Consider the following 16,988-nt stretch of genomic DNA (forward strand, 5'->3'; position numbering starts at 1 on the left):
TAATTTCTAAGTATATGCCCTACCTGACCACAGTTAAAGAACCTACCAATTCACTCATCATAGAAACCCTAATGCAAACTACCATAAAATCTATAATGAGGGTATGATAGAGATAATTGTGCCCCACTAGCTTAATATTAGGTACCATGTGAACTATAATTATCATTACTCTAAAAATGTTGGTCACCCAAATACTGTGAAAAAAACACTTATCTTTGAGTAGAACCCATATTTGCCCTACGTCATCTTGGGCCACTTCCAACCATCTTTGCCATTTAGTTGTTGGCCACCACCCTGCATAAAAAATTTGTACTTCTTGCTCTACCTCTCCCAAATATTTACCTACTACTTTTTATCTTTCTCAACCTACTGTATTTACATAACCAATATGGAAATATCCATGTCCTTGTTCAAAAAGATAGTCTTACTCTACAATATTAAGTCTCAAGATAACCCAAAACCAACTCTGAAGCATACCTAGAGAACTATTGAAACATCAAGGCATAATTCTTGACTAATATTTTGCCTTTCTTCATTAACTAACTCTTCTACCTTTGCTTCCCACAACTCCTAAGGAAAGAAGCAGTCTAGAAAAGTACTAGAGAAATAATCCCATAGGGCTAACTCAGCATCACCACCTTAGTTTTCTCCAATTCCTCAATACCATTAGTATGCTATATCTTTCATCTTATAGCTAGTAAATTCCATACCCTCCACATTGGTAACATGCATAAAATGGAATATCTTTCTATCTCATCCACAAAAACATGAGGATCTTTCTCAACCTAAACACCAGTGAACATAGGAGTGTTCAACCTCATAAAATGGCCAACCTTTGTGGCCTTAGAATATAGAGTAACAAAAATATCACACTCAGCCTTAGAAGCTACAAACTATGCCAACATATGAATAAACTGATAAAACTCAGCATTCGTTATATCATCTTAAGGATAACAAGAAGGATTGCAGGGTGTCGATAGAACTCCATGGATAATTGAGAATAGGACCCCTAGACTAGGTCTAGACCCTATAAGAAAGTTGGTTTCTATAAACATTGTTCTCTAGTAGGAAAGTTGAGTTTTCGTGAGATTTAGATCTTTGAGGAGGCATGATTTAAAAAGAGGACAAATAAGAATTAGAGAAGATTTTAGTACCTTAGACTCTACATCTTGAAAATAAAAGACAGGAAAGAGAAATATTCCAAAACACCTTGTAGCCTCTCACTTATGACTGTAGCATGCTACATACCCATAAAAGAGACTACTCGACATGGTTTTATCGGATAACCAGTTGACCAACCTGTTGCTCTGATACCAATCTGATATGAACAAAACCAAGGCCTACCGTATTGGGCATCTCAAGTCTGACTGAGACTGGAGACCACCCCTAATACCCAATTATAACCACCCTATACCCTGTGTTTGATGAATTCTGAACCTATAATAAGATGAAATATCGAAAATTGAAATACATTTAATAAAGTCGATAACCATAACCAACCAAATATCCAACCAAATGTCCAATCAGTGTCAACCCCAATGCAAATAGCATTACCAAGGCTGACCCTAATACTGACACCGCCAATGCTCATTGTTGTCTGGCAAAGAATTTATCCAAAATTACTAATATTCAATCAGGATATCCCCTCGATGATATGATATAGAAATATAGCATGTTCAATTCTTAAAATAAAGAAAATAAGTAGGTTTTTAGGCTCTTTTGTTAGATTTGATCTATTTTTAGTATGTTTTGTATAAAACCAGGTTTCTGATGATAAGTTTATAAAAATGGTGGAAAAGGTGTTTTGGACACTTTTGGGGAAATCATGGATTTTTGGAATATTTTTTGGGTTGATAGAGATCAAAGCACATTTGAGAATCGAAGAAGAGCTAAAAAACTGACTCGCAGAACCTATTAAGTAAATATGTGGCCACGAGTATAACCTATGGACCACATGTACACAAACTGGGTGACAAAAAGTCAAAATCTCAAGAGATGAGCATTTTAGGATGTCCTGCTACTTACGCCTACTACCTGCGCCCTATACCTAGGCCACTGATAGTACTTGTGCCCTGCCAAACTGCAGGTATAGGGAGCAGGTGGCCATCGACCATTTTTTTACCTATATTGTTAGGGCTTAGTTTATAGGGTGTTCTTCTGTACTATAAATACCCCTTATGTATATTTTAGTAGAGGTTACACACTTTTAATACTTAGAAAGATATTTTGATTTCAAGATCCATCTTTGATCTGAGGATTTGATTATATTGACTTTGATTGATTATTCAGTTTACGATTATGGGTATTCTCTCATCTCATCATTGTGATATAATATTTTCTTTCCCATATAAATTTTATTGATTTTTTCACAATCATCAGCGGCTAAAATCCATAGCTACGATTGTGGAAACCCTAGTTAATTGACAAAGTAGGGAAAGTGAAATTATTGATATGAACCAATATTGATGGCATGCATTGATCTATCTTCAATATGAATAATTTTTTAATAGATTCACACATTAGGATCCTATATATATATATTGCTATTTAGTCTAACAAAGGAGTAGTAACTAGGAAAAGATAAGTACAATAGTAATTTGGGAGTTAATAGTCGATCTGTTGCATTATAATGGTATATCTGAGTGATTAATAGCTTTGATTTAGTAACTTGAGACTCAATAAGTGATAGTTAACTGTAATTAGGGTGAGGTTTAGTAATACGACACCGTGGGACTCAAAAGGTAAAGGGTGAAATCCTCCTACTTGTCCAAAAAATTGTAGGAGGTACCTAACTTATCAGTTCTTTATGTAAGGTACTAGGTTGGTTCAAAATCGCATGATAAACCATGGAGTTGAGATGCTAGGAGGAACAAAATCCTATTGTTCACTTACAATTGATTTTCAATCAAGTTAATATTGTTTTGTGTTTGAGACAACTACAACCAAATCCCCCCATTTACTTTCCTATTTTGCCTATAGACTGTAACCATTGTGATCTGTGAAATCACGAACAACGATTGTACCACTATCTAAAAGGAGATATTTCTTGGATGCCATTAATAAATTGGCACCGTTGCCCGGGAACACTGTTTATTTATGGATTAAGGTTATTACAATTTTTGGTTTTTGGGTTTTTATTTTATTCTTAGTTGGGCATACATCATTGTATGCCTAGCACACAGAGTAGAAGAAATTCTTTACTCCTAGTGAATCTGAATCCAGTGAGGATCATACAAACACCTAGTGGCATGTTTGAGCCAAAAAAAAGGTGATAATCCTTAAGGGGTTTATGATATTGTACCTCCTGCCAAAGGAGTAAAAGATATCATTGATCATTAGAATTGTTAGATTTTATCTCAAATTAAAGATAAAAGGAGAGCAGTGGAAGAAGTTCAAAGGATAGCTAAGGATGCAGATCTAGCTGAATAGAGACAAGCAGCAGACCATCGAGCAGCACTCGATGGGAATAAAAATAGGAGCTAAAGGTTCTTGATTTCAAGTTATCCCAATATATCAGTATGTGTAGCCATATATTGATGATAAAGATTATATGTGATATATTGAGTGGATAGAGACTGGAGCCATAGCACCTCCTGTTTTTTACCCAACCATCAAATTTACCATTACGAGTGCTATGATCTAACTTCTAAATTTTAAGGGTGTGTTTACAAGATTACCTATTAATGATACAAACCTGCGCCAGACAAATTTCCTTTGCATTTATAACTCGTATGCCAATCCAGGGGTAAATCAGGAAGCACTTAGACTGAGGTTCTTCCCCTTCTCACTTATAGAAGTATCTTTATGGTTAGGGGAATTACTTAGAGGCTCTATCATGACTTGGAATAAGTTACGTAGTCAATTCTCACAAAGGTTCTTCCCTCCACCAAGAATGCTGCAGCTTAAGAATGAGATCTATAATTTCAGGTAGCTGCAGTCAGATTCCATGTACGAGGCTTGGTTCAGGTGTTTAAAAAAGATGAGTTGGTGCCAAATCATCAATATTCAGGGAAAAGTTTATCAAAAATGTTCTACAGATCCCTGAACATCTATTCCAGAGCCATGAAAGACACCATCTCTGAAGGAGCTTTAATGATATTACTTTAGGAGACAGCTTTGGAGATGTTAGATAGGATCTCACCCACAAACTGAGGGTGTAAAACTTGAGAGGCTGATAGGGGATCTGGTACTTATGCTATTCGTATCTCCTGCAACCAAAGAGCAACTGATAATATAGTAGCACAAAAAATTACGTTGCTAAGGACTGATTTTGGGGTGCTAGAAAAGTAGTTTGCAGCACAAATTCAAAGAAAGTGAATGTAGTAGCAGTACAAGGGTCATATTCCAAAGCATATAAGTCTAAACTAGAAGAAGAAGATAGTTATTTGGATCGTTAGATTATGGGTTTCAGAGCCCAAAAGGAATGGAACCACGGACAGAACTATTATGATGAATATTTAGACCATAGCTGAAAGTAAAATAGTGACTAGAGGAACAAAGATAACTACAGAGAGAAGGTAGATAAATACATTCCACCTGGTAGACGTGATGTAGAATATCAAATAGAAGATATGCTGACTAAATTGGTGAATGGTCAGGAAAATTAAGAGACTAGCCTTAAGAAGATTAGGAATGATATTTTAGGATTGACGTAGAAGTTTTAGTCATATGCTATTTCTATCAAGTAGTTGGAGCACAAGTTTAGGAAGATATCAACAACTCTAAACCAGAGGCATCTAGTTACCCTTTCAAGCAACATAGTGCAATATTTGAAAAATAATGGTTACGTAATTTTTTCTACCATGAGACATTATATCATTACTATGGATCCCCCAATGCCTTTTACAAATATTTTTGATCATGATACACCTATTTTTAAGTCTGAGAAGGTAACAGTTGATAGAGGTATAGTTCATAAAGATAAAGGTAAGGGTCCGATCCAAAAGTAAGACAGATTGGAAGACCACCTCTACATTTTTCTAATGATTGATTCAGAAAAAAGAAAGGTGAGTTCAAATAGTTCATTAAGATGCTGAGAGAATTGAGCCTGAATGAACCTCTTGTTGAGGCATTAGAGTAGATGCCTTAATACGCCACGTTCATAAAATAGTTGATCAAATAGAAAAAAAGGAGAATCTTTTAAAGATACTGAGGATGTGTAGCACTGTAGTGCAGTCATGACTAGGTACTTGGCACAGAAGAAGGGCGACCTTAGAGCGTTCACTATACCATGTAATATTGGGTCATCCAGGTTTGCCCGAGCCTTATGTGATTTAGGGGCCATCATTAATTTGATTCCACTGGCCATCTTTAAGCAACTAGGCTTGAACCCTCTGGAACACACTTTGATACAGCTATGAATGTTGACCGCACAGTAAAGAGGCCTATGGGAATCTTTTGATATGATCATTAGGGTAGAAAAAGGCATTTTCCCAGCTGACTTTGTCATCTTTGACTTTGAGGTTGACACCTAGATGCCTATTATTTTATGAAGACCATTAACTACCAAAGGTAGAGCTATCGTTGACATGGAGAAGGGTGAGCTAAAATTTTGAATCAATAGTGAGGAAGAGACATTCAACATCCAAAAGTCTATAAAGTAACCAATCAACATAAGGGTAGTGTCGGTGATTAATTATATTAATGATTCTAAAGGATATTCATATGGGTATCTTGATGAGTTTTGAGTAATAAAGATATCCACATTGTGCCGCAATGTTAAATCAAACACTACATAGGAGGCAACCCATGGGATTGTTGGTGAAGTCTGAGTAACCAACATAGCCATGTCGTTCTACAATGTTAAATCAAGTGCTAAGTGGGAGACAACCCATTATATTTTAGTGTTTACACTTTTTGTTGTTTTAGTGTTTGTACAATTTTGGCTTTTGGACCTCACATACAATAAGGTAAATATTACTACATTCCTTTATTTCTAGGTAAGGGGACTGCGTGATCAGTCCATTATGGTCACAAGTTCCACATTGTAAGTTGAGCAAAAATTTTAGAAATTGAAATTTTGAGGATGAAAAATTGTAAGTTATAGACTTTGGCACCTAATTTTACTTTGGCGATCTAAAACATAGGTTTTGGGACCATAAGTATTTTGAAAAATGTCAACACGCCATGCTCAGGTAGCGAAAAAGTGGGCCAAATTTTGGCCCGGCACTATAGTACCCTGTATTAGTACTAGTTCAGTTTAGCTCATAGTGTATGCATAAGAGGCTTAGAACCTTAAAATTAGGCTAAGTGTTGGGGAATTAGTTTTATTTTTGGCCTCTTAACTTCGATGATTCTTAAAGTGATCTTCTCAACCTTGAGATGTAAGTTTTTGAGTTAATTCATGTTCGGGGGTGTAATGAGCATGTCTTAGGGAAGTTTTGAATTTTTTGAACACGGATTGAGGCACGTTTGGATTTCGTTTCCCGCACCTCACCACGATTGCATCATGTTGCGGTGGGCGTAGTGATGGGGAGTTTATTGTATTACGGTGATGGGTCAATCGGTATTTCAAATGGGAATTTAAATTCCAGAGAGGCAAACTTATCTTTTTACCTTGCCCCAATTCATAATAACATGGGATTTACCTTTAGTTAAGGCACAATTTGCCTATTTTACCCAATTTTACTATAAAATAAAACCTAAGCTTTCCCCTAGTTCATCAAATTAAATCCTCTCCGCTTTAAGAAAACTCAAGAATTCAAGCTTCACCATCCAAGAACTTTCAAGAAAGTTCTTCCCTTTCAAGATTTATGTATTAAAGGTAGGTGTGATGTTCATCCATGGGCCATTTTGATGCATGAAGTTCAAAAATCCTTCTTTTATATCAAATTTTGAGCTTTAATATAGTTTAGGATGAATAATGCCAATGAATTGTTATGAATTTTGATTATACATCATGTTTATAATTGTTTTTGATGGAATTAAACCTTACATATCGGAATGATGATGTTTTCACGTTAAATCCATGAATTATGTTTTTTGTATTATAGCCATGTGATTATTACATGTTATTAACTATTTCCATGCTTTAATTCATGACCCTCATGTGTTATATGAAATGTCTAAGAGTTAAATGTTTAACAATGATCCCTTTTATGGTTTTTAAGGCTTTATATGTCCTTATTTTTATTTCCATTAAGTGTTGGGGGTTATGAATACCCAAAATTTAGTTGTTTATATTTTTTTCAGTAATTATAGAATTATTTAAGATAAAATATGAATTTCATCTTTCAATTAGTTGTTATGTTAAGTCATAACTCAGTTAAACTTAGGTTAGTTCAGTAATCAGTGTCTTTTAGTTAGGAGTAAAATATATCACCGAGTGAACGCAGGCAAGGCGCTCCCCCATCAGTAGGCATGAGGTAATTGTTACCCCCATTAGTAGCCATGAAATATTAGTAGCAGTCCCTAGGTTCCAGACCTACAGTGCCGTCATAGACTTTGAGGGGTCCCTCGTTAGTTTGGCATGACACCCTCATCCTTTGAGACATTAGATTAGTGGATCCACGCAGCCAAGGTTAGTATTTATGGCACGGTACTGACACTCTTTCCAACTTGGGTTATAGGTTGGACCGTCATAGTACATTAGGGAATGTCGATTATGCCTATCTCACATAGTTGCAGTTCAGTATTCAGTACAGAGTTCTATAGTATTGCCTTACCATAGCATACAGTTATCAGTATTTTAGTGTTTTAGTTTACAGACCATATAAGAGCATGTTTTATTCTTGGTCATGCATTCTTAGATTTTACAATTTTCATGCATTTATCCTCAGCTATCTTATGTTATTCTGTCAGTCATTATCTCAAGCATATAACCTATTCATTTCATCCTATCCTCATCTCATAGACCAGTGCATTCAAAGTACTGACCGCATACTCATTTTTTGCACTATGATTTTTAGTATAATAGGTTTGGACACTCAATTTCCTAACCGTTCTTAGGCATATTAGCTTATCGGCATAGCAGTAATGGTGAGTCCTCATAATTTCCAATGGATTTATCTTATATTTAGTTATGTCAGTAGTTCAGTTATTTAGTCAGTCACCTATCAACTATACAGTCAGTTAGTTTTAGAGACTATAAGACATTCAGACAGATAATCAGTTTTTAGTATTTTTCCAGACATTCAGAACTATGATTTAGTATTGTTTTTAGTTTCTAAGACCTTATGGCATTATCAACTAATTTTTTACATGTCTTCATAATCAGTATAGTATTCAGTACTCACAGTAGGTACCAGTTTATGTGTTAACTTGTGGTCTTTCGGGACCATTAGCACCTTTGTTGTGACAAGGGGGTAGCCTCAGGTTGTGAAAAAACTTGGTATCAGATCCTATATTTTTAAAGTGTCCTAGGGAGTCTAAAAGCCAAGTTGATTTGAGTCTTATACATGGGTGTGAAGCGCACCACACTTATGGACAACAGGATATAAGATGCTTTAGGAAAAACTTTCCTTCTTTAAGTAGTTATGTCATGAAATAAGCATAAAATCAACTTATACTCATTTTCTAATTTAATCTTCCTTCCGCTTACAGAACATGTCTCCTAGAAATAATAATGGAATAAAAAATTGGAATCAGCCTACACCTCAGGCCATTCAGGAAGATATCCTTAATGAGTATATTTCTTATGTTGTGTTTCGAGCTACATTCACTACTTTAGCTCAATCAGTAGAAGCTCAGAATAATTAGAAGGCTATTATCCCAGCCAATCCAGTGGCTAATACCACTGCAGCTAGGATTCAGGACTTCACCCAAATGAACCCATCCTTGTATATAACATCCAAGTCTAATAAGAATGCGCAAAAGTTTCTTGAAATGATTCATAAGGTAACTGTCATTATGGGTGTCACGTCTAGTAAAAGTACAGAGTTGGCTACTTACCAGTTGTAGGATATAAATCACACCTGGTATAAGTAGTAGAAGGGGAATAGAGGCAAAAATGCAAGGCTTATAGAGTAGGAGGAGTTTGCCACAACCATTTTAGATAGGTTCTTCCCTTTAGAGTTGAGGGAAGCTAGGGCGTAGGAGTTCATAAGTTTGAAATAGGGTAACATGAGTGTGAGAGATTATTATCTTAAGTTTACCCAGTTGGCCAAGTATGGTTCTTCATTGGTGGCTGATAACAAGTCTAGGATGAGTAAGTTTTTCTATGGCATAGCCAATTGTATGGTCAAGGAGTGTAAGACCTCACTATTCATTAAGGAGATAGACTTGCCTAGGCTTATGATCCATGCCCAACAGATTAATAAAAAGAAGGTTAAGGAGAAGGAAAGAAAGAATAAGAATGCTAGGACAGGTAGCTTTAATTTTGCTTAGCTGAGGTCAGAGGGTGGTATTCATTCTTAATTTCATTGAAAATCTTCATCCCTAGCTTCGTATTCAACTAGCGCTCCAAATCCAAAGTTCAAAAATAATAATAGAGATAGGGCTCTAAGTTCTAAGACTCTGGGTAGTATGAACAGTGGTTGGACTAATCCCCTTTACCAGAAGTGTGGTAGGAATCGTCAAAGTGTATACAAGACTGGCAGTGATTTATGTTTTAGATATGGTAAGCTACATCACAATTTGTGGAAATGTTCGATAGGCATGTGGAAAGGTAGGATTGATCGCCAACAAGGTCAAACTAACTCTTCAGCAGCACTTGCAGGACGCCCAACTAAGTAGGGTGCCATTTTCAATGACACCAGCGGTCAATGCCGTAATAGATTGTATGCACTTCAATCTAGTCTTTATTAGAAAATTTCTCCTGATGTTGTTACGGGTATGTTATAGGTCTTTAATCTTCATGTTTATGCTTAGTTAGATCCCGGGGCTTCACTTTGTTCTGTAACCCCCTACATATCTGTTAAGTTTTTTATCAGTCTTAAAACTTTTATAGAGCCTTTCTCAGTGTCAACCCCAGTGGGTAAATCTATCACAGCTAGATGGATGTATGGGAACTGCCTGGTTATAGCATCCCAGAAAGTCAATTTTATAGACCTTGTAGAGTCAAAGATGGCTGATTTGACATCATTCTCCGAATAGATTGGCACCACTCATGCTATGCTTCAGTTGATTGTAGAAACAAAGTTCTTAATTTTTAGTTTTCGAATGACCTAGTCCTTAAATGGAGGGTTAGTTCTTTAGCACTAGGGGTCAGCTTGTTTCGTACCTTAGAGTGAGAAAAATGATATCCAAGAGGAATGTTTACCATTTTTTTTAAGTGAAATACTATAGTTCAGAGACTCCCAGTATGAGTCAGTTTCAGTAGTGAGGTAATTTCTAGATTTGTTCTCTGAATATCTTCCCGGAGTTCCTCCTAACAAGGAAATTAACTTCAGAATAAACCTTTTTATAAATACCCAGCCTAACTTTATTCTTCCCTACAAAATGGCTCTAGCTGAGCCTTAGAGAGTTGAAAGAGTAGTTGAAAAATCTCTTAAATAAGAGTTTTACTAGGCCCTATGTTTCCCCATGGGGCGTTCCAGTTCTTTTCGTGCGATGGAAAGATAGTTCTCTTAGAATGTGCATCGATTAATGATGGTTGAATAAAGACATAGTCAACAATAAGTACCCACTCCCCAGAATTGATGACATTTTCAACCAACTTTAGGGTGCCAGTTATTTCTCTATGGTAGACCTCAGATCTGACTATAATCAACTTAGAGTCAGAAAACGTGACATTCTAAAAATTGCTTTAAGAACCCGGTATGGTCACTTTAAGTTACTAGTTATGTCCTTAGGTATAACGAATGTCCCAGCAGCCTTCATGGACTTGATGAACCGAGAGTTCAAGCAAAACTTGGACTTATTCGTCATAGTCATTATTGATGATATTCTTGTGTATTTTTGTAATGAAAATGATCATGCGGACCATCTAAAAATCATATTGCAAACTCTTAGAATACATCAGTTATTCACCAAATTCAGTAAGTGCATATTTTGGCTAAGATCAATAGCTTTTCTTATCTATATTATTTTCGATGATGGCATTAGAGTTGACCCTCAAAAGATCAAAGCAGTGAGAAATAGGCCCAGACGTATCTCTTTGTTAGATTCAGGATTTTCTTAGGTTTTGTTGGGTATTACCGATGGTTTGTTGAAGGGTTTTTGTCTATTTTGTCCCCATGTCCAGATTGACAGAAAATAAATTCAAGTTTAAGTGGTCAAATTCTTGTGAGAAGATTTTTCAGGAGTTGAATACTTGATTTACCTCAGCCTTAGTTTTGACGTGTCAGATAGTTTAGATAGGTTTGTTGTTTACTGTTATGCTTCAAGAGATTATTTTTGTTGTGTTTTATTGTAGAGAGGTAAGTTCATAGCCTATGCTACTAGAAAACTTAAACCCCATGAAAAGGATTACCCTACCCATAATCTTGATCTGGTATCTGTTGTTTTTGTATTTAAAATTTAGAGGCCTTATTTGTATGGGGTTCATGTTGATGTTTTTATAGATGTCAAAAGTTTACAACATCTTTTTTGTAGAAAGATTTAAATCTCTATGAGAAAAGGTGGTTACAATTGTTAAAAGATTATGATGAGTATTTTGTATCATTCGAGCAAGGCCATTGTAGTGACAGATGCCCGTAGTAGATTGTCTAAGGGTAGTATTGCTCATGTAGACGATTATAAGAATAATTCAGTCAGGGAGGTTCATCAACTTGCTAGATTAGGTGTGCGGTTGATGGATTTAGATAAGGTAGTGTATTGGTTCAAAATAGATTGGAATCTTCTCTTGTTGCCAAAGTGAAGGAGAAGCAAGATAGGGATTCTATACTGGTTAAAGTTGAAGGAATTAGTTAGGGATCAGAAGGTAGTGGTTTTCTCCCTAGGGGGTAATGGTGTGTTACGATGTCAGGGTAGTTTGTGTGTGTCGGGTGTAGATGGTTTGAGACAGCAAATCCTTGTAGAAGCGCATGGTGAGCATTTTTCTACTCATCCAAGAGCCACTAATATGTATTATGATTTAGGGGAAATCTATTGGTGGAGTAGTATGAAGAGAGATATTGCAGAGTTCGTAGCTAAGTGTCCTAATTATAAGCAACTTAAGGTTGAGCACTAGAGGCCTAGTGGCATATTACAAGAGTTTAATATTATCACTTGGAAATAGGAAGAGGTGAATATAGATTTTATGGTATGGTTACCCCGTTCACACCGTCAGCATATTCAATATGGGCTATTGTAGATAGGATGACCAAATCAACCCAGTTTTTGCCAGTTCATACTTACTATATAGCTGGGGACTATGCCAAGCTCTGTATTAGAGAGTTGGTTAGATTACATGGAGTCCTATTATATATCATTTTAGCTAGAGGTACTGAATTTATATTTCACTTTTAGAAAGCTTTTCAGAAGGGTCTTGTACCCATGTTCGTCTCAGAACAACCTTTCAACCTTAGATTGATGGTCATGTAGAGAGGAACATTCATACCCTAGAGGATATGTTAAGATAGTGAGTTATCGACTTTAAGGGTAATTGGGATGAGTACTTTCCTTTAATTGATTTTGCCTACAATAATAGTTATCATTCCATTATTCCAATGGCTCCATTTGAGGCTTTTTAGGGAAGGGGATGTAGATCTCCTATTGGTTCATTTAAGGTAGGTGAAACTATATTGATAGGCCCAAATTATGTATTTTATGCGATAGATAAAGTTCATTTAATTAGGGAGAGGCTTAAGACAGCCCAAAGTCATCAAAAACCCTATGCAGATATGAGAAGGAGAGATCTTGAGTATGAGGTTGGCAACTTAGTTTATTTAAGAATCTCTCCCATAAAGGAGTGAAGAGTTTTTCCAAGAAAGGGATGTTCAGTCCTCAATATGTTAGCCCTTACATGATCTTGAGCTACTTTGGAAAGGTAGCTTATGAGCTTTAGTTTCCTGCAGATTTGGCATTAGTGCATTCAGTGTTCCGTGTCTCTTTGTTAAAGAAGTGTATTGGTATCCTAGCTGTAGTAGTCCCTTTAGAAAGTATGGGTGTTTAGGACAACCTTTCTTACAAACAAATCCCAGTTAAAATCATTGATTGTCATATTCATAGACTTAGGAACTAAGAAGTTCCCTTGGTCAAAGTTATTTGGTGGAATCAGTTCGTTGAGGGGACTACTTAGGAAGCAAAAGTAGGCATGCATACCAAGTGCCCTCATCTTTTCTCCACAAACTCAAACTCAACTTAAGATAACATTTTTCCTTAGATTATCTCTTTTTCATTCTCAGTTCCAGCAAATATAATTATATTCCTGTCATTGCATGCATTCACAAATCTATTCAGTCATGTATCATGTCTCAAACTAAGTCATGTAACTATGTCTTCAATTTGCATGTTCAATATGTGATTTAAGTATTAAAGGTATTTGTGATGTTCATCCCTGGGCCCTTTCCACCCATGGATTTCATGAATCCTTCTTTTATATCAAATTTTTAGTTTTTATATGGTTTATGATGAATTATCCCCATGAATTGTTATGAATTTTGATTATACATCATGTTTACAGTTTGGTTTGGTGGAATTAAACTTTACATGTTGGAATGATGATGTTTTCATGTTAAATCCCTGAATTATGGTTTTTGTATTGTAGCCATGTGACTATTACATGTTTTAAACTATTCACATGCTTTAATTTATAAGCCTCATGCGTTTGATGAAATGTCTAAGAGTCAAATTTTGAACAACGATCCTTTTTTTTTTGGTTTTTAAGGCTTCATATGTACTTATTGTTATTTCCATTCAGTGTTGGGGGTTATGACTACCTGAAGTTTAGATGTTTACATAGTTTCCAGTAATTACAAAATGATTTCAGATAAACCATGACTATTGCCATTCAGTTAGTTGTTAGTCATTCACTTAGTTGTTAGGTTCAGTGTTGGATCAGACAAACTTAGGTCAGTTCAACAATCAATGTCTTTCAATTAGGAGTAATACTTAGCACTGCATGAATATAGGGATGGCGTTTCCCCTGTCAATAGGCATAAGGCACTTATCTCCACAATCAATAGGCATGAGACATTGTAGCATTTCCTAGGTTCAAGACCTACGGCACCACCATAGAGTTTGAGGTGTCCCACATCAGTTAGGCATTATATCCTCGTCCTTTGACACATTAGATTAGTTAATCCACACAGCCAAGGTTAGTACCCATGGAACGGTATTGATACCCTTTCCAACTAGGGTTACAGGTTGGACCCTGAGAGTACATTAGGGAATGTCAGTTATAGCTAGCTCCCAATGTCTGAGTTAGTATTCAATATAGAGTTCAGTTTCAGGTTCGCTTGTTCATAGCATAAAGTTATCAGTTACTCAGTTATTAGTGTTTCAGTATTACAGTTTACAGACCATAAAAAAACATGTTTTATTCTTGGTCATGCATTCTCATATTTTACAGTTTTCATGCATTTATACTCAACTATCTCATGTTATTCAGTCAGTCATTATCTCATGCATATAACCCATGTATTTCAGCCTAACCTCATCTCATATACCTATATATTCAAAGTACTAACCGCATACTCATTTCTTGTGCTGAGATGTTTAATATCTTAGGTTCAGACGCTCAATTTCTTTATCATGATTAGGCAGATCAACTTATTAGCAGTAGCAATAGTGGTGAGTCCTCATCATTCAAGAAACGGTTTATCTTATATTCAGTTATGTCGGTAGTTCAGTTATTTAGTCAGTCTGAGTTAGTTAGGGGTTTGTGCCATCAACTCCACAGTCAGTCAGTTTTAAAGGCTGTTAGACCGATAGTTCATTTATAAGTTGTTTTTATCAATATTTTTACTATGTTTCTAGGCGTTTAGAACTATGATTCAGTGTTGTTTTCAGTTTCTAAAACCTTATGGTATTATCAGCTAATTTCTGCATATGTCTTCTTTATCTGTATATAATTCAGTACACACAGCAGGTTACAGTTTGTGGATTAGCTTGTGGTCTTTCGGGACCGTAAGAACTATTGTAGCAACTAGGGGGTAGCCTCAGCTACAGGCCTCAGGTTCTACGTGTGCCCAAAACTCGACAACAGGTACAGGGTGTAGGTACATGCCGCATATAGGTCAAAAATTGGGACCACTTTTAACTAAAATTTTGGGCCCACCAACATTTAAATATGACCTATTATATCCCCCTACCTCTATAAAAATTTAACCCTCATTCTAACTCATTCCAATACTCAAAACTTCAGTTTTCTCTTTGAATTCAAACTTCCTACCTTAAACATAAAACAACCCCACACTTAAGATAGGGAAAAATTCACACTTGTTTGAGATACCAACTTGTCCTAACACGCAAGAAACAAGTTCCAACCTTAGTTTTCCTCGAGTAGTTCATTTTTCTCTTCTGGATTTTCATATAAGAGGTAACTTTCTTGGCTCCTAATAATCATATATTGGTTTATTTATTGTTAAAAAAAGGTGATATGTGTATTTCATTGCTAAATGCATAGAAACTACCATGCTTTTATGAGGGAGCCTTAAAGTAGTCTAAAATCATAATGTAGGGCCTTATTTTGAGTTAAAATTCTAAGTTTGGACCTAACTGGAAGTCGAACGTGAATGAATAAAAGTAATGACACAAGTTGAACATGTTTGTTTGCTTTGAAATTCATGATTCTTGATTAGTGTCTAGACATTGGACTTGTTGGTATTTCAAATACGGTATGTGGGTGTGAAAAGTGAAAAGTGAGGAAATTTTCTTCAAGTTTCACTACCCCTCACTTTTGTTGGAAGCTAATAGCTAGTTTTTCAGGTATACATGGTACCTAAAGTAGTAAAAAAGAAAGAAGTTGGTACTTTAAGGAGATCAATAGAGTCTCCTGATCTTACCGGTTTGATAGAGGAGTATCTGAGATAGCGTCATGTTAATGATGCAGTTGTAGTGACATGCAGAGTCACATGAGGCCAGACTCGCCAGGCTGCTCAGTCAGCCACAGCCTAGATGAGGATAAATTCCGTAAGGACATCACTACCACATAATCCTCCACTCAATCATGATTATGATGATGAGGATATAGACTTGAAGTCAACTCCACAAGCTAATGCTCAGGACCCCAGTCTGAGAAGGGGTCTCGGGATTCTTCAGAGAAGGTTAAGCAATAGAAGTCATCAGCGATGCCCCAGCCTGAGGAGGGTACCACCACTCATGCACAACAAATATATGTACACTAGTCTGAGAAGGGTAAAACATAGGCATCCCATATGACATAGCAGGCACCCAAACCCATACATACCCCAGATGCATCTCCCGAGGAGAGACATCTGAGATGGAGTGTGGAAGGGGTGTAATATATATATAAGATTGATAGCCATGTTTAGGATCTAGGAAGGCCTACGACATGTATATATGAGGAGCACCAGATCGACTTATCAAGGCTAGAGCAGTTACCGCAACCGAGGGAAATATTTGACAGGTATCAGCTTGAGTGGATGACTAGGAAACTTAGTTCTTATAGATCGGCTATGGTGCGGGAAGTGCAATTGTTGATATGAACCAATACCCATGGCATGCATTTCTTTATCTTTGTTGTGATTGATTTCTTAATGGATGCACACATTATGATCCCTCCTAGATATTGGTATTTACTCTAGCAAAGGAGTAGTAACTAGGAAAGGATAAAGACAATAGTAATTTGAGAGTTAATAGTCGATCCATTGCAGTACAAAAGTAATTTGGGAGTTAATAGTCGATCCATTGCAGTACAATGGTATATCAGAATGATTATTATCTTTTATCTAATAACTTGAGACTCAGATGGTGATAGTTAATTAGGATCAGGGTAAGGGTTAGTAACACAACACCCTAAGACTCAAAAGGTAAGGGGCGATATCCTTCTACTCATCCAAAAGACTGTAGGAGGTACCTAACTCATCAGTTCTGCATGCAAGGTATTGGGTTGGCTCAACATCGCATGATAAACCTACGGAGTTGAGACTCCAAGGGAAACACAATCCTAGAGTTAACTTACAACTGATTTTCAATCTAGTTGATATTTTTCTATGATCGAGGCG

This window comes from Capsicum annuum, chromosome 8 (assembly GCF_002878395.1).
Source record: "Capsicum annuum cultivar UCD-10X-F1 chromosome 8, UCD10Xv1.1, whole genome shotgun sequence".
In the NCBI taxonomy this organism is placed as follows: Eukaryota; Viridiplantae; Streptophyta; class Magnoliopsida; order Solanales; family Solanaceae; genus Capsicum; species Capsicum annuum.